General features: G+C 43.3%; 1 long non-coding RNA gene across 1 annotated transcript in view; it reads right to left on the reverse strand.

Annotated features, from left to right (window-relative positions):
• Nucleotides 1-1,296: 1,296 nt before the first annotated feature.
• LOC132342153 (uncharacterized) overlaps nucleotides 1,297-18,220 on the reverse strand; it is a 54,332-nt gene continuing 37,408 nt past the window's right edge. Inside the window, exons 2-3 of the long non-coding RNA XR_009490401.1 lie at nucleotides 6,474-6,532; nucleotides 1,297-1,990 (exon numbers count right to left, since the gene is read on the reverse strand). This is a non-coding gene — a long non-coding RNA (uncharacterized lncRNA). The remainder of the gene's footprint in view (nucleotides 1,991-6,473; nucleotides 6,533-18,220) is intronic.

An 18,220-nucleotide genomic window follows, 5' to 3' on the forward strand; every position in this document is an offset into this window, starting at 1 on the left:
TATCAATAACTTCATATATGCAGATGATAACACCCTTATGGCAGAAAGTGAAGAAGAACTGAAGAGCCTCTTGATGAAAGTGAAAGAGGAGAGGGAAAAAGTTGACTTAAAGCTCAACATTCAGAAAACTAAGATCATGGCATCTGGTCCCATCACTTCATGGCAAATAGATGAGGAGACAGTGGAAACAGTGGCTGACTTTATTTTTTGGGGCTCCAAAATCACTGCAGATGGTGACTGCAGCCATGAAATGAAGATGCTTACTCCTTGGAAGGAAAGTTACGACCAAACTACACATCATATTAAACATATTAAAAACATATTAAAAAACATATTAAAAAACTTTGCCAACAGAGGTCTGTCTCATCAAGGCTATGGTTTTTCCAGTAGTCATGTATGGATGTGAGAGCTGGACTATAAGGAGAGCTGAGCGCAGAAGAATTGATGCCTTTTAACTGTGGTGTTGAAGAAGACTTTTGCAAGTCACTTGGACTGCAAGGAGATCCAACCAGTCCATCCTAAAGGAGATCAGTCCTGAGTGTTCATTGGAAGGACTGATGGTGAAGCTGAAACTCCAATGCTTTGGCCACCTCATGCGAAGAGCTGACTCATTTGAAAAGACCCTGATGCTTGGAAAGATTGAAGGCAGGAGGAGAAGGGGATGACAGAGGATGAGATGGTTGGATGGCATCACCAACTCAATGGACATGAGTTTGGGTGAACTCTGGGAGTTGGTGATGGACAGGGAGGCCTGGTGTCCTGTGGTCCATGGGGTCACAAAGAGTTGCACACGACTGAGCGACTGAACCGAACTGAACTGAAGCACATATCTACAGAGGGTGATATGTAGTATGTTTGACATAATAAAAACTTCACGGGCCTTAACATTTTATATTGCATACTTCTGTTACAGCTCATCTGCCTAGTGTCCACAGAATTTAATAATGACTCATTCTGAATTCTAAGAATCACTGTACACTTGGCAGAAGCGATTGTGTAAAGAATCCTTAGGGATGATTTAGGTTGAATGTGACGTGGTGCGTTTTGACCAAAATAATTCATTCAGGAACAGTTTGATCTCATTACCCTTCCCTCCGCCCTACACTCTAATCACAGTAAAGTAGCTGAATTTTTACAAGCTGTTTTCCTTTGGGGCATCTGATTCAAGCAGTTCATTCTGAGTGATACATCTCTTTCGCCAAGAACCCAAGAAGTAAGGGCACGGGGGTTACATAAGGTTTACAATTGAACCAGTGGGAACCTAGAAGCAAATTGAGGATCCACCACTATTGATCGAGCACCAGCCCTCAGATGGAGCCTTAAATGTATTGTCTCGTACAAGCCTGGGGGTGTCGAGTCAGGCACTGCAGACGGATTAGTGAGAATAACCTTTGAGATCATTAAAGCCAGTGGTCTCCTAACTGAAATATTTTTTCCAACAGAACTTTTAATTTTTTTTCACATGAAACCTGCACATCACCTCACTAACTCACATACTTGCAAGTGATTTGTAGGTACCCTGCCCAGCAATGACTCAGCCTGTGCTAACAGCAAAGTGCCCTGCTGGAGATTCACCCCATGCTGTCTCCAGGGAGCTGACGAGTTCACGTAGCAAGAGCTGAGGGAGGCTTCTAGGGCCCCGTTTCCTTCCTTCCAGGAGAGAAACCTGATATGAGACGCTCTCCCTTCTCCCCTTGGAGTGACCCATGGAATTATTGTAGCGGACTTTCTCTGAAGCTAAGAACAAAGTCACAGAGTTCACAGCAATGTGAGGAGAGAAAAAAAATACACTAGTTTTTGATAATCTCATTGAGTCACTGAACCAAGCAATGATGAAGTCCTGTATTACCTTTAGACTTGAAAATACGCAGCAGTCCCTGCCTTCGATGTTAAAGTTGGGCGTTAGGGGTCTACTTTCATGGAGCCTGGATCATCCTCACTGGCAAAATCACTCCTGGGGACCTGTTTGCTGCTGCTCCTCCTGTGGGCTCTAAGAAATAAAGTTTGAAACCCTTCTGAGATGTTCCAAATCTTCTTACAAATGTAACAAGAGGAAAATGTTATTTACAAGATTTTATGAGGTAGGTGATTGACCATACACTATCTTCATAAGTTTATTCTAAAAAAGAAATACTGGTTAACTTTCAGTTTCTTTACCTTATGATTAGCATAAGTGTGAATATTGTGTAGACTTCTAAGTCATTTGGTTGTGAGTAACACAGAGTCGGACACCACTGAAGCGACTTAGCAGCAGCAGCAGCAACTTTGTTTTGTTTTATCTCTATAGGTTATTTTGTCTCTTTATATTTTTATTAATGCTGTTTGATTTAATTCATTGTGGTCAGAGCCTATGAGCTGTATCTTGGTTATTTCAAACTTGTTGAGATTTATTTGTGATCTAGTGCCTGGTCAAAATTCCAAATGTTTCATTTGCATATGAAAGATAAATTTCAGATTAGGTATGTTAATACACTATCCTTTTGTATATTTTATTAATTTGTGTCACTCTGAGAGGAAAATTGAAATCCGTGAATGAGTCTTAAAGTGGTCTGCTGAATGCCTACCCTTTTATTCTGAGTTTTTTCAGGAGCTTATTTAGTACATTCAATATTTTAAACAAATTCATGTATTCAACAATATTGGCCAAGCCCTTCACTGTGTGCTCATAATGTATCAGACAGTAATGGTCAAAACCGAACAAGAAAAACAACCTGCCAAGAGGCATCTTTCATTGCAGGAGGGAAAAACTGAGTCATGAACGGAATGCCATAATATAATGGGTGATCTCAAGGAGAGGGAGGAAGTAGGGGGTGGGGGACGGGAGGATGACTCATAAGGTTTAGAGAAGCATAGAATAGCAAGGCAGGGATCCATTACTGTCTTATGCCTTGGAGGAAACAGCGTATTGTGGTAGCTTCTGGAAGGAGGTGACACTGATTTGAATTTAAAGCAGGAGTGGGAGATAGATTCCTAGTACAGCCACTTTGGGGGAATGAAAAAGAGAAAGTAAATTGCAGAGAAGAACACGGCATGTCCTCTTGCCTTCCTTTAGAATAGCATTTTAATTTCATACCTGAAAATTATCAAAGTTCCAAAAAGGAAGACTCATTAAGAGAATTAAAAACCAAGCCACGGTTTGGGAGAAAATATTTGTGAAGCATGTATCTGATACACAACTTGCATTTAAAATGTACAAAGAACTCTTAAAACTCAAAAATAAACACCCAAGTTTTGGCAAAATTGGCAAACGAGCTGAACAGACACTTTACCAAAGATGATATAGAGATGGCAAATAAGCATATAAAAAAGATGGTAAATATCATAGGTCATTAGAGAATTATAAAGTGAAATGAAAATATACCACTACAAACATTTGAATGGCTAAAATCTAAAGAACTAACAATACCAATGATGACAGGGATGCAGAACAAAAGGAACTTTCCTTCATTGTTGGTGGAAATGCAGAATGGTACAGCCATTTTGGAAGACTGGTGGGCAGTTTTTTACTCAGCTAAACAGAGTCTTATGAGTCAGCAGTGGTGCTCCTAGTTATTTTTTCAAATGACTTGAATGCTTAGGTCCACACAAAAACCTACACAGAGAGGTTTAAATCAGTTTCATTTGGGAGAAGGCAATGGCAACCCACTCCAGTACTCTTGCCTGGAAAATCCCATGGACGGAGGAGCCTGGTAGGCTGCAGTCCATGGGGTCGCTAAGAGTCAGACATGAGTGGCTTCACTTTCACTTTTCACTTTCATGCATTGGAGAAGGAAATGGCAACCCACTCCAGTGTTCCTGCCTGGAGAATCCCAGAGATGGGGGAGCAGACAACCAAGATGTCCTTCAGAAGATGAATAGATAAGCAAGCTGTGGTACACCCATACAGTGCATCCCTAAGTGACAAAAGGAATGAGCCATCATGCCATGAGAAGACATGGGAAAATGCCTGCTGCTAAGTAAAAGGGAAGCTATGACCAACCTAGACAGAATATTAAAAAGCAGAGACATTGCTTTGTCAACAAAGGTCTGTCTAGTCAAGGCTATGGTTTTTCCAGTGGTCACGTATGGATGTGAGAGTTGGACTATAAAGAAAGCTGAGGGCCAAAGAATTGATGCTTTTGAACTGTGGTGCTGAAGAAGACTCTTGAGAGTCCCTTGGACTGCAAAGAGATCCAACCAGTCCATCTGAAAGGAGATCAGTCCTGGGTGTTCATTGGAAGGACTGATGTTGAAGCTGAAACTCCAATACTTTGGCCACCTGATGGGAAGAGCTGACTCATTGGAAAAGACCCTGATGCTGGGAAGGATTGAGGGCAGGAGGAGAAGGGGATGGCAGAGGATGAGATGGTTGGATGGCATCACTGACTCGATGGACATGGGTTTGGGTGGACTCCAGGAGTTGGGGATGGACAGGGAGGCCTGGCGTGCTGTGGTTCATGGGGTTGCAAAGAGTTGGACACGACTGAGTGACTGAACTGAACTGAACTGAAGTGAAAGGGGCTAAATAGTGTCTTATTTTAATCACATAACATTCAGACAAGCAAACCACAAAGAATGTATAAAGAATGGTAGTCTCCAGGAGTTCAGAGGAAGGAGAAGGGTGAACAGATGAAGCAGAGATTTTCGGGGCAATTAAACTATTCTCTATGATGCTGTACTGATGGTAGGTTCATGACACGATATATTTATCCAAACATATTTTCACTGTACAACGCAGAGTGCACTTTCATGTAAGATACGGTCTTTAGTCAGTACAAATGTATCAGTACTCATTCTTTAATTGTAACAACTATACCACAGTAATTCAAACAGTTAATAGAAGTAATTTGTGCAGGGGAGAGAGAAAACATGGGAACTCTATAGCATCAGCTTAATTTATCAGTAAATCTATTGATTTATTTAATAAATGTAGAACTGTTCTAAAATAGTCTATTAGCTAAAAAAAAAAAAAAGGCTAATCTAAAAATAAACATCTAGAAGAGCATTACAAAGCAGAGGAAGTGAGTGCGGAGTTGAGAAATAGCGCGTGGGCAGATGAGTTGCAGGGATTATCAGGTAGATGCGGCAGTGGGGGTGCCTACCAGTAATTCCACGTGGTTGCACTACAAGTCATAAGGCAGAGAAGTCATGAGTGATGGGCTGGGGAAAACCAGCAGAGGCCAGTCCATGGATCTAGTTTGGAGAATGAATTCTATCCTGGAGGTAATGGATTTTAAACATGGAGATACAAAGTTTGTCTCCTGGGATGGTGTGGACAATGCCTGTGTGGCTTATCACACAAGGCTGCTGTGTGTGCCCAATCAGACCATGTCTGTTGAATGCTGACCCTGGATCAAGTTGTCAGTAAATGGCCTGTCGCTTCTGTAGGAACCTCAGGGTCTTGATCCCTCAAGGGAGGATCAAAAAGTCCTTACACATCTAACTTTCCATGTCTAACTTTCTGCTTGTGATAATGTCCACCCAAGTCTGAGGCCTGTGAAGTCACTTTTATGGTGTAACCAGTAACAGTGAGAGGTGGACTGTCCTGGATTGTGACTGGACTCTCTGGCTCCTCCAAGAGATGTTGGAAACAGTCTCATCCACTCAAGATAGCCTGGATCAGAGCAAAATTCTAGAAAGTTAAACTCACAGTATGGAATTGTAGTAGAATCATGCTGTCTGAATGACACTGCTGCTAAGTCACTTCAGTTGTGTCCGACTCTGTGCAACCCCATAGATGGTCTCCTACCAGGCTCCTCTGTCCCTGGGATTCTCCAGGCAAGAACACTAGAGTGGGTTGCCATTTTCTTCTCCAATGCATGCAAGTGAAAAGTAAAAGTGAAGTTGCTCAGTCGTGTCCGACTCTTAGCAACCGCATGGACTGCAGCCCACCAGGCTCCTCCTTCCATGGGATTTTCCAGGCAAGAGTACTGGAGTGGGTGCCATTGCCTTCTCCACGACACAGTGTGTGTAAAATCTTGAGAAAAAGAAACAACAAAAAGAAGTGGACAAAAAGCCCAAAGTATCGTGACTATCTGGAGGAAGGCTTATTTTATTCAACAAAATTAGTTTGCATTAACATAGCTATAAAAACAGTGGACAATTAATTGGGGTATAAAGTGAAATAATAATTAGTATTTATTGAGCAATTTCTACATGCTAGGCACTTGACTGTCATTTCCCTCATTTCTATAGTTAAAGATGACTTTGCAGAGAATTGAACTCATGTAATTTGCTCAAGGGCTTCCCAGGTGGCCCAGTGGTAAAGAATCCACCTGCAGGAAATCCCTGGGTTGTGAAGATCCTCTGGAGGAGGAAATGGCAACCCACTCCAGTATTCTTGCCTGGGAAATCCCATGGACAGAGGAGCCTGGTGGGCTGCAGTTCGTGGGGTTGCAAAGAGTTGCACATGACTTACTGACGGAGCCAAACCAAATCTGCTCAATATCAACCACGCAGGAAGCAGAAGCAAGATAGAAACACAGGAGGCTCACCTCAGACGTCACGTTCTCATCACAGTGCATTTCTGTCCCTCACTCCATAAGAAAATATCCTACAATAAAATACAACATCAAGTTTCATTAATTCCACGAAGATATTAACTTGCCAGGAGTGGAGTGCTGAGAGAATACCTTTCTGGACAGACAGAAGTAGGTTCAAGCTCTGGCTCTGCTATACCCCAGCTCTGGGGAAAGTACTGAAACTCCATAAGCTTCTGGTAGTTTATCTCAGATTCTTTATTTGAATGAAATGTGATGGGATAAATAAAACGTCTAGCACCCAGTGCTTCACACACGCTCCATTCACGTTAGCTCAGCTCTCGCCATTTAATTTTTCATGCCTTGGTCTCCCAAATGGCTTTTCCCAGCGTGAGAGAATGAACTGATTATTTAGACAGCTCTAGTCTCCTCGTGAAACTGAATAAATAGGCACTCAATTTCAATCATGCACTTGGTCAATATGAGTCATCCTGCAGAACGAGATAAACTCTTGGAGAACCTGTAAGTTCTGTTCTTAGTTATATAAAGCTATTGACCAGAGTTTGAGTTCATGAAGTTCATTTTCTGAGCCAGCAGCCGGCTTCCCCCTCTCATATCTGTTCAGTTCATGCAAGATTCCTCTTTGATGACTTTGTTTTTATGGCTTCTATTGATGACCGTGTAATGAGGTGGTTATTAATATCCTAAACTGCTTACCTGGATGGCATATCAATGATAACTCGCTGAGTGAACAAAAACAAGATGTCTCGGTTGGTGAGCTCAGAAGTACACATCCTATGGATCTCTGGCATCTGGGTAGGGGGCACCTCCTGCGTGCAGTGCCAGCCCCAGCCTTGGCTCTCCTACTCCTCCCCATGCTGTCAGAGCTCAAGCTGCTATGCCCATGGAGAGCTGCTACCCTGCATGGGACAGGGTGACAACTCGTGAGTTCTAAAAGCAAGGATTATAATTGCGCAGGGCAATGTCCAGACCTCCTCTTGCTGCTATCAAGGGTCAGATACTCATTTCTCTATCGTAGCACTCAGGAAACTTGGTACCTGTGTTAGGCTATTTGGCACAAGTGAAACAGGAGGACTGCACAAGTTGTATAGGAAGAAGGATGACGCATACCCATATCTACTTGAAGAAGGCAGGGTTTTTCTATTTATTTCTTGATGTATCACAAGTATACAAAATAGAGCTAAGCAATAACAGAGCCTCTGCACTGTATGATATACTCCTGGGACTATACGATACACGTCCCTGGTGGTCCAGTGGTTAAGAGTCCACTTGCCAATGCAAGGGGCACAGGTTCAATCCCTGGTCTGGGAAGATCCCACATGCAGCAGAGCAACTGAGCCCTTGCTACAACTACTGAAGCAGATGTGCCCTAGAGCCTGTGCTCGGCAACACGAGAACCCACCACAATGAGAAGCCCTCACGCCGCAGCTAGAGAGTAGCCCTTGCTCACTGCAACTAGAGAAAGCCCGTGTAGAGCAATGAAGACCCAGTGCAGCCAAAAAATAAAAAAACAAATAACTTTGTATTTCCAATGCCTGATATGTAATGAATACTCTGTTATCACATATCCCCGACACCATCACTGGAACCACCTCTAAGAAACAACCAGAGAACCAGGACGCTACAGATGGACCTCTAATCATACTCACTCTGAATCGCTTCTCCAACCCTGGAGTTTTCATTTAAGCACAGTATTAAAATATTCTTATTAACTTGCATCATCAATATATCCTTCATCTATTATTTATATGCTTTAGTTCTGCAGCCTGGTCTGGAAGAAACAGATACCGTGGGGGTTATATTACCCTGTGGTTGGAAATTGCTTTTCTCTGACTCTTCCTTTCTCTCTCTCCCCATCAGTGAAGTGCTAGTTCAGTTTCTGTTTTCCACTGGCGTGAACCAGTTTCAAAGCTTTCTCATCGCTTGCATTACTTCTGATTCATTTTCCCTGCAATGAAATAGAGCTTCCTGGTTGCCTTCTAAACAATGTGCCGACTGCACCACTTTTCCTTACTGGGCTTAGCATCACCTTCAGAATCCAAACTTTCTTTAGAGACAGTGGCTCTTCTTTGCCTAATACCAGAGGTGTTATTGGGCCCTGTGTGTTTGTTAGTTGCTCTTTGTGACCCCTTGGACTATAGCTTGCCAGGCCCCTCTATCCATGGAATTCTCCAGGTAAGATTATTGGAGTGGGTTGCCATTTCCTTCTCCAGGAGATCTTCCCAACCCAGGGATTGAACCTGGGTCTCCTGCATTGCAGGCAGATTCTTTACCATTTGAGCCCTGGTTCAATGGATCAAAGGCTTCCCTGGTGGCTCAGAGGTTAAAACGTCTGCCTGCAATGCAGGAGACCTGGGTTTGATCCCTGGGTTGGGAAGATCCCCTGGAGAAAGAAATGGCAACCCACTCCAGTATTCTTGCCTGGAGAATCCTATGGATGGAGGAGCCTGGTGGGCTACAGTCCACAGGGTCGCAAAGAGTCGGACACGACTGAGTGACTTCACTTTCAATGGATCAAATGCTTTGGATCAAATCCTAGGATCAAATGCTTCATCCTAGGACATCAAGTGACTCAGCAACCTCAATTTACTATCATTGGCTAATTGTTACCTGAACTGGCAAATCATTTTTTAAAAAAGTTGTTTAGTTAAGTGGAAGTTATTTAAGTGAGACCAAAACTAACACAGAGGCACAGGTAACCTTCGAGAGAATGTGGCTCATAGTCCAAAGTTATCTGCTCTGACTGTGCTGTCTAATGAATCGTGTCTTTCTGAAATTCGCATGTTGAAGTCCCAACCTCCATTGCGACTATATCTGGAGAAAGGGTCTTTAGGAGTTAAAGTTAGATAACGTCATAAGAGTGGAGCCGTAGTCTGATGCAAACGTGGCCTGTGGCCTTATAGGAAGAGGAAACTCTCTCTCACTTTTGCTCTCCCCACCCCGTGCCATGTGAGGTCACCGGGAGAAGGTGGACCGTCTGCAGGACAGGAAGAGAATTCTCTTAAGGACCCACCCGTGCCTTCACCCTCACCTGGGACTTTGAGCTTCCAGAACTGTAAGGAAGTAAATTTCTATTGTCTTGGCCGCCCAGTCCCTGATATTTTGTCGTGTCAGCACAAGCTTACTTAATATAAACTATTAATACTCTACTACTTCTCCGTGAACTCACACCTACAGAATCACATGCAGCTCCAAGGGCAGCCGACACAACTGGAAAGAATTATGGGTCTCTTTCACCTTTGGGAGCGAAACCATGAGAGAACCCCCTCAAGGGTTCCCCTTTAGGACCATTACACAATAAGGTTATGCAAGGAAGAGTGCAGGTAGTATTCTCTATATATGTTCATTATACAATGGAAAAGACAGAGCCTGTATAGTGATCACAAATGGATGGGTTGGCAGCTAGTATTTTTTCCCAAAAGATAACTCTTGGAAATTACATGTCATATAGAGGAGTAATGTGTGGATAGACCTCTTAGAAAGGGTATGGTGAATGAAAATATCTATGATAGAACTAAATAAGCACTAGGAGACATAGCCCATTGGGAAAACACTCAGTAGCCAGGTGGACAAGGTGAACATATGTGGACATCCCTCGGCCTCTTTCTCCAGGAAGCCTGGCATTTTCTCTGTGGGCACAAAGGTTCTGTGGCATCAGGAAGGAAGACTAGGCATGGTCTCCACAAGCTGGATGTCCTTCACCAAGCTGCGCTGGACACTGCTACTGCCAAATACTGATAGTGCTGCTTTCTTCTTTTATTTTTATTGGAGTTTAGTTGCTCTACAATGCTGTGTTAGTTTCTGCTGCACAGCAAAGTGAATAGCTATGATGCTTTTGAACTGTGGTGTTGGAGAAGACTCTTGAGAGTCCCTTGGACTGCAAGGAGATCCAACCAGTCCATTCTGAAGGAGATCAGCCCTGGGATTTCTTTGGAAGGAATGATGCTAAAGCTGAAACTCCAGTACTTTGGCCACCTCATGGGAAGAGTTGACTCATTGGAAAAGACTCTGATGCTGGGAGGGGTTGGGGGCAGGAGGAGAAGGGGACGACAGAGGATGAGATGGCTGGATGGCATCACTGACTCGATGGACGTGAGTCTCAGTGAACTCCGGGGGTTGGTAATGGACAGGGAGGCCTGGCGTGCTGCAATTCATGGGGTCGCAGAGTCGGACACGACTGAGCTACTGATCTGATCTGATCTGATATATATATATAGATGTATCCCCTCTTTTTTTGGATTTCCTTCCCACGCAGTTCACCACAGGGCACTGAGAGGAGTTCCCTGTGCAGTACAGTGGTTTCTCACTAGTTATCTATTTTATACATAGTGGTGTGTATTCAGTTCAGTCGCTCAGTTGTAGACCCTTTGTGACCCCATGAACCGCAGCACACCAGGCCTCCCTGTCCATCACCAACTCCTGGAGTCCACCCAAACCCATGTCCATCGAGTTGGTGATGCCATCCAACCATCTCATCCTCTGTCGTCCCCTTCTCCTCCTGCCCCCAATCCCTCCCAGCATCAGGGTCTTTTCAAATGAGTTAGCTCTTCGCATCAGGTGGCAAAAGTAATGGAGTTTCAGCTTCACCATCAGTCCTTCCAATGAACAACTAAGACTGATCTCCTTTAGGATGGACCGTTTCAGCTTCAACATCAGTACTTCCGATGAACACCCAGGACTGATCTCCTTCAGAATGGACTGGTTGGATCTCCTTGCAGTCCAAGGGACTCTCAAGAGTCTTCTCCAACACCACAGTTCAAAAGCATCAAGTCTTTGGTGCTCAGCTTTCTTTACAGTCCAACACTCACATCCATACATGACCACTGGAAAAACCATAGCCTTGACTAGACAGACCTTTGTTGGCAAAGTAATGTCTCTGCTTTTTAACACGGTATCTGCTGCCAACTCACTTCAGTCATGTCCAACTCTGTGCAACCCCATAGATGGCAGCCCAGCAGGCTCCACCGTCCCTGGGATTCTCCAGGCAAGAACACTGGAGTGGGTTGCCATTTCCTTCTCCAATTCATGAAAGTGAAAAGTGAAACTGAAGTTGCTCAGTTGTGTCCAACCCTCAGCGACCCCATGGACTGCAGCCCACCAGGCTCCTCTGTCCATGGGATTTTCCAGGCAAGAGTACTGGAGTGGGGTGCCATCGCCTTCTCCGAACATGGTATCTAGGTTGGTCATAACTTTCCTTCCAAGGAGTAAGCGTCTTTTAATTTCATGGCTGCAATCACCATCTGCAGCAAGCTTGGAGCCCAGAAAAATAAAGTCAGCCACTGATTCCACTGTTTCTCCATTTATTTGCCATGAAGTGATAGGACTGGATGTCATGATCTTAGTTTTCTGAATGTTGAGCTTTAAGCCAACTTTTTCACTCTCCTCTTTTACTCTCATCAAGAGGCTCTTTAGTTCTTCTTCACTTTCTGCCATAAGGGTGGTGTCATCTGTATATCTGAGGTTATTGATATTTCTCCTGGCAATCTTGATTCCAGCTTGTGCTTCATCCAGCCCAGTGTTTCTCATGATGTACTCTGCATAGAAGTTAAATAAGCGAGGTGACAATATACAGCCTTGACATACTCCTTTTCCTATTTGGAACCAGTCTGTTGTTTCATGTCCAGTTCTAACTGTTGCTTCCTGACCTGTATACAGGTTTCTTAAGAGGCAGGTCAGGTGGTCTGGTATTTCCATCTCTTTCAGAATTTCCCACAGTTGATTGTGATCCACACAGTCAAAGGCTTTGGCATAGTCAATAAAGCAAAAATAGATGTTTTTCTGGAACTCTCTTGCTTTGTCGATGATCCAGTGGATGTCGGCAATTTGATCTCTGGTTCCTCTGCCTTTTCTAAAACCAGCTTGAACATCTGGAAGTTCACAGTTCATGTATTGCTGAAGCCTGGCTTGGAGAATTTTGAGCATTACTTTACTAGTGTGTGAGATGAGTGCAATTGTGCGGTAGTTTGAGCATTCTTTGGCATTGCCTTTCTTTGGGATTGGAATGAAAACTGACCTTTCCCAGTCCTGTGGCCACTGCTGAGTTTTCCAAATTTGCTGGCATGTTGAGTGCAGCACTTTCACAGCATCATCTTTCAGGATTTGAAAGAGCTCAACTGGAATTCCATCACCTCCACTAGCTTTGTTTGTAGTGATGCTTCCTAAGGCCCACTTGACTTCATATTCCAGGATGTCTGGCTTTAGGTGAGTGATCACACCATCATAATTATCTGGGTCATGAGGCTGTTTTTTGTACAGTTTTGTGTATTCATGCCACCTCTTCTTCTTAATATCTTCTGCTTCTCTTAGGTCCATACCATTTCTGTCCTTTATTGAGCCCGTCTTTGCATGAAATATTCCCTTGGGATCTCTAATTTTCCTGAAGAGATCTCTAGTCTTTCCCACTCTATTGTTTTCCTCTATTTCTTTGCATTGATCGCTGAGGAAGGCTTTCTTATCTCTCCTTGCTATTCTTTGGAACTCTGCATTCAAATGGGTATATCTTTCCTTTTCTCCTTTGCTTTTCACTTCTCTTCTTTTCACAGCTATTTGTAAGGCCTCCTCAGACAGCCATTTTGCTTTTTTGCATTTCTTTTCCATGGGGATGGTCTTGATCCCTGTCTCCTACAATGTCACGTACCTCTAGCCATAGTTCATCAGGCACTCTGTCTATCAGATCTAGTCCCTTAAATCTATTTCTCACTTCCACTGTATAGTCATGAGGGATTGGATTTAGGTCACACTGAATGGTCTAGTGTGTTTCTCCACTTTCTTCAATTTCAGTCTGAAGCAGTGTGTATATGTCAATCCCAATCTCCCAATTCATCCCACCCACTCCCCTGTCCTCCTTATGACTTACTTCATGCTGTATGACAGTCTCTAGATCCATCCATCTCTACAAATGGCCCAACATTGTTCCTTTTCATGGCTGAGTAATATTCTGTTGTATATGTGCCACTCCTTCTTTATTCATTCCCTTGCATATAGATTGCATTCAGGTTGTGTCCATGCCCTGGCTCCTGTAAATAGGGCTGCAATGAACATTAGGGTGAATGTGTCATTTTGAATTTTAGTTTTCTCTGGGTGTATGCCCATGGTGGGATTGCTGGGTCACATGGTAGTTATATTTTTAGTTTTCTAAGGAACCTCCACACTCTTCTCCATAGTGACTGTATTAATTTACATTCTCACCTAGAGTACAAGAAGGTTCCCTTTTCCTCGCATCTTGTCCAGCATTTCTTGTTTGCAGATTTATTGATGATGGCTATTCTGACTGGTGTGAGGTGATATTTCATTATAGTTTTGAGTTGCATTTCTCTAATAATTAGTGATGTTGAGCAACTTTGCATGAGTTTTTTACACATTTGTATGTCTCCTTTGGAGAAGTCTCTATTTTTGTCTTTGCCCATTTTTTGACTGTGTTTTTTTTTATTGGGATACATGAACTGTTTGTATATTTTGGAGGTCAATTCTTTGTCAGTTTCTTTGTTTGCAAATATTTTATCCCACTCTGAAGGCTGTCTTTTGATCTTGTTTATGGCTTCCTTTTCTGTGCACTGATGATTTCCTTGGCAGTGACTAATGTCAAGTAAATACAATAATAAAATAATAAAGAAATCTAAGTGCTGAAGAATCGATACTTTTGAACTGAGGTGCTGGAGAGGACTCTTGGGAGTCCCTTATACAGCAAGGAGATCAAACCAGTCAATCCTAGAGGGAACCAACCCTGAATATTCATTGGAAAGACTGAGGCTAAAGCTTAAGCTTCAATAATTTGGCCATCTGATGTGAAGAGCCAACTCACTGGAAAAGACCTTGATGCTGGGAAAGATGAAGGGCGGAGGAGAAGGAAGTGACAGAGGATGAGATGGTGGGATGAAATAATGAACTCGGTGGACATAGTTTGAGTAAACTCTGGGAGACAGTGAAGGACAGGAGAGCCTGGAATGCCACAGCCCCTGGGGTTGCAAACAGTTGGAGATGACTGAGCAACTGAACAACAGGGACCAAACAGAGTCATGGTTTATCGCTTTGGTCCTGCTGTCCCATATTCTCCTCTTTTCATTCTCTAAAGTGTCCCACTAGAGAAAGCCGATTGTGTGGCCGCCCTGCTGATACGGCACCGCTGCCAAACACAATCACCCTGCCGCCAGGTGGTAGGTGCAGTACCTTTTTCCTTCCGTAGTGCAGTGGGCAGCAATTTATTCTAACAGAAACACATACATATTCTACATGCAGATTTGTCTTCCCTGCAGGAAACATTTCCAACAGAACCATCATCGTTCAGCGGCTTGTGGAATTCATCACCATAGTATCCCACTTTGCATTGACACTAACCGAGGAAATCATTTTACTGTGAAGGAGAATTCGTAATGAGCTAAAACCTACAAATTAATTTTGCGGCCATGTGCCTTATACGACAAAGTCACTGGCTTGACAAACAGATGGAATGGGCTTCTGAGACTCATCATAGATTTGAGGTAACTCTGTGCAAGGTTGGGGTGCTGTCCCACAAAATGAGGTGCTCCCTTCCACCAACAGTTTCCTGCATTGTGGCTTGACACGGACCTTCCCTTTACTATTGTCTGGTTCAAAAGACCCGGAGAGCAGAGTCTAAAGCTCTAAAGACCTAAAGCAGAGTCTTCTTTTGTGCTGAGCCCGTATGAAAACTTGCAGCCTATGGGTTACCTTAAGGGTAAATGGATTTAAACAATATTCCCAAATGTGGTATGTGGTTACCCCTAAAATCCAAAGAGGCTCACAAAGCAGCATATCCTGTTCTGCAGAGTGGTATGAGGTGAAGCAAGTTCTCTCTTCCTTTAAAAGGACTTTTTCCACTTGCCCTACACTCTGGAGCCCAGAAGCTTCAAGAATGTGGCAGAGTACTTACCCAACATGCTGCTGCTGCTGCTGCTAAGTCGCTTCAGTCGTGTCCGACTCTGTGCGACCCCAGAGATGGCAGACCACCAGGCTCCCCTGTCCCTGGGATTCTCCAGGCAAGAACACTGGAGTGGGTTGCCATTTCCTTCTCCAATGCAGGAAAGTGAAAAGTGAAAGTGAAGTTGCCCAGTCGTGTCTGACTCCTAGCGACCCCATGTACTGCAGCCCACCAGGCTCCTCCATCCAAGGGACTTGCCAGGCAAGAGTACTGGAGGGGGTTGCCATTGCCTTCTCCGTGAAGCAGATGTAAATAAAAATCTGTCATCTCACTACCCTAATCCGAAACCAACTAATAGTATTCAGTGATGTCTTGGGTGCCCAGGACTAGAGACAGTGAGAGCCTGTGTCTGATGAAAGGTCTATGAGTTTCCATTTTTCTATGCACAGCTACCCTGGTGAATAGCCATAGGGTGTTTCTGTGACCATTTATGTTTTAATAATATACAATTATTGTTTTTAGCAATTTAAAATTTCATTAATTATTTTGAAAGTACATTTCTCCATAAATTTAAATTTTATGTATTTTAAGCTCTGAATACATTATTATAGCCTCCCACTCTTGAAATTACTGATGGTTTTAATCTCAGTTATTTTCCTCTGAAACCTGGAGGTATTTTTTGCATATTTGTGGTCTGTATTGTTTATTTGGGCCTATGGAATTTTACATCTCCATATTTTTTAGTCCTCAGTGCGACTTTTCTCTTTTTGTTTACCTTCCTTCACTATCTCATCCTGTTGACTTTTTGTCTTAAATTTTGCTTACCTAGTGGTTTTCTGCTCCATTTTACAGAGGCTCTGGCTTCTTGAATTTTTGAAAAGCCAGTTTAATTCCCATTGAACTGCAATTATACTTCATAGATGAAGTAATGTTCTCTTTGGTCATTATTCAATGAGGTGATTTTTTTCTGGATGTACTTTCAGCAGCACGTAGTGTGGGTACCCAGTGCTTCACTCGGCATACTCAAGTGATGATAGACAAGACACTCAGCTCAGACTTGCAATTGGATGCTGCATTGGTATGTTGGAAGGAAGTTCGCCCTCAGAGAGCTGTCCAGGGTGCTGTCTGGGGCACCAAAATGCTTCTACTTTGACAACTCCTGTTTGGATAGTGCACTGAACCTCCACAGTATTTAAAAGCCAAGATCTAGACGCTAATTGCTACTCTGGTTGCTATTGTCCACAGTCCCTCCCAGTGGAAATGTGTTTGTACACATATACCCCTTAAGTCTAATTGTTTTATGTTTACAACTACCTACTCATCTACTTATATAATAACACACATGGTATTACCATAAGATGTCTTTCCATATTTCTACCTTCCTTCTTGTTACTCAAACACTGGCTCCCATTCCCAGCATATTTACTTAGATAAGTAAATGCCTGTATGCCAGTCTATGCCTCTATTGTCCCGTTCTGATACTGTATCTCAGGCTAGCATTTTGGTCGCCACTGGACTGACTGGCTCTGTGGTCTGGTTCTGATAGCATCCTATAGGCTACTGTTGCTGATTCACTTTGGTCTTCCCAGTGACTTTTGGACTAAATTAACTGAAGAAAGAAGGAAGGAAGGCAGGAAGGGGGAAAGGAAGGAAAGAAGCAGGGGGAAATAAAAGAAATTTAATTGACTCAGATCTCATCCAAACTTCAAGGATCAGCTCAGAGAAATATTCCCTAGTTATGCAGAATGATAGCCTTCCAAAGATGCCCATGCCCTAACCCACAGAATCTATGAATATGCTACCTTGCATGCAAAAGGATCTTGAAGATGAGATTAAATTAAGCATCTTTGCTGGGAAGTTGTTACAGTGGGTCCAAAGTAACCACAGGGGTCCTTCTAAGTGAAACTGGGAGGAGCAAAGTCTGAGAAAGGCTTGACTATGACACACTGCTGGCTGTGAAAATGGAGAACAGACCACCGGCGAAGGAATGCAGGAGGTCTCTAGAAGCAGAAACAGGCAAGGAAATGAATTCTCCCTTAGAGCCCCAGAAGGAACACAGCCCTGCCAAACTGTGAGACCCAGGTCTGATTTTTGACCTCCAGAACCATAAGAAATCCATTGTGCTATAAGCCACCTGGTTTGTGGTCATTTGTTGGCATAGCAGTAGGAAGTTAATGCACCCATCTCTGCTGATAACTTACTTAAGGAATCTCCTTATGATCCTCACAAGGATTCAGACTCCACAAAGACAGGGGCCCTATCCTTGGTGTCCATGGTTATAGCCAGCACATGGATGTGTCCTGGTGAAACTAACCCCTCCAATGGTTTAATTTTTGTGGCTTGACTCTTATTCATTTTAGTGGAGACTTTTAGGTCTTTGTGTGAATTACAAATAAAGGGAAATGACTCTGAACTCTACCTTCTTTTTGTGTTAACCTATGAAACAGTCAACATGCCAAGGAAAAACAATTCAGTCAATGCGTGATCTTCTAAGCATGCCCCGTGTGTGCATTTATTCTTCCACACCTTTCCTGTGCTGGTTCCTCCATCAAGAGCGCCCGTCCCAGGACTCCCTGGGCCCAGCGGTTAGAACTTCACCTCCCAGGGCAGGTGGTGTGGTTCAATCCCTGGTGGGAGAGCGAAGGTCCCACATGCCTCCTGGCTGAAAAACCAAAACAGAAGCAATAGTGTAACAAATTCAACCAAGACTTTTAAAATGGCCCACATCAAAAATATCTTAAAAAGAAACAAAAACAAAAACAAAAACGAATGCCTGTCCCTTCTTCCCTTCAACTCTTACTGTTGCCACTCAGAACAAAGATTAGGAATGCATGGCCCTCTCTCCTCGTGCATTAGAACGTATCAT

This window comes from Bos taurus, chromosome 14 (assembly GCF_002263795.3).
Source record: "Bos taurus isolate L1 Dominette 01449 registration number 42190680 breed Hereford chromosome 14, ARS-UCD2.0, whole genome shotgun sequence".
Classification (NCBI taxonomy): Eukaryota; Metazoa; Chordata; class Mammalia; order Artiodactyla; family Bovidae; genus Bos; species Bos taurus.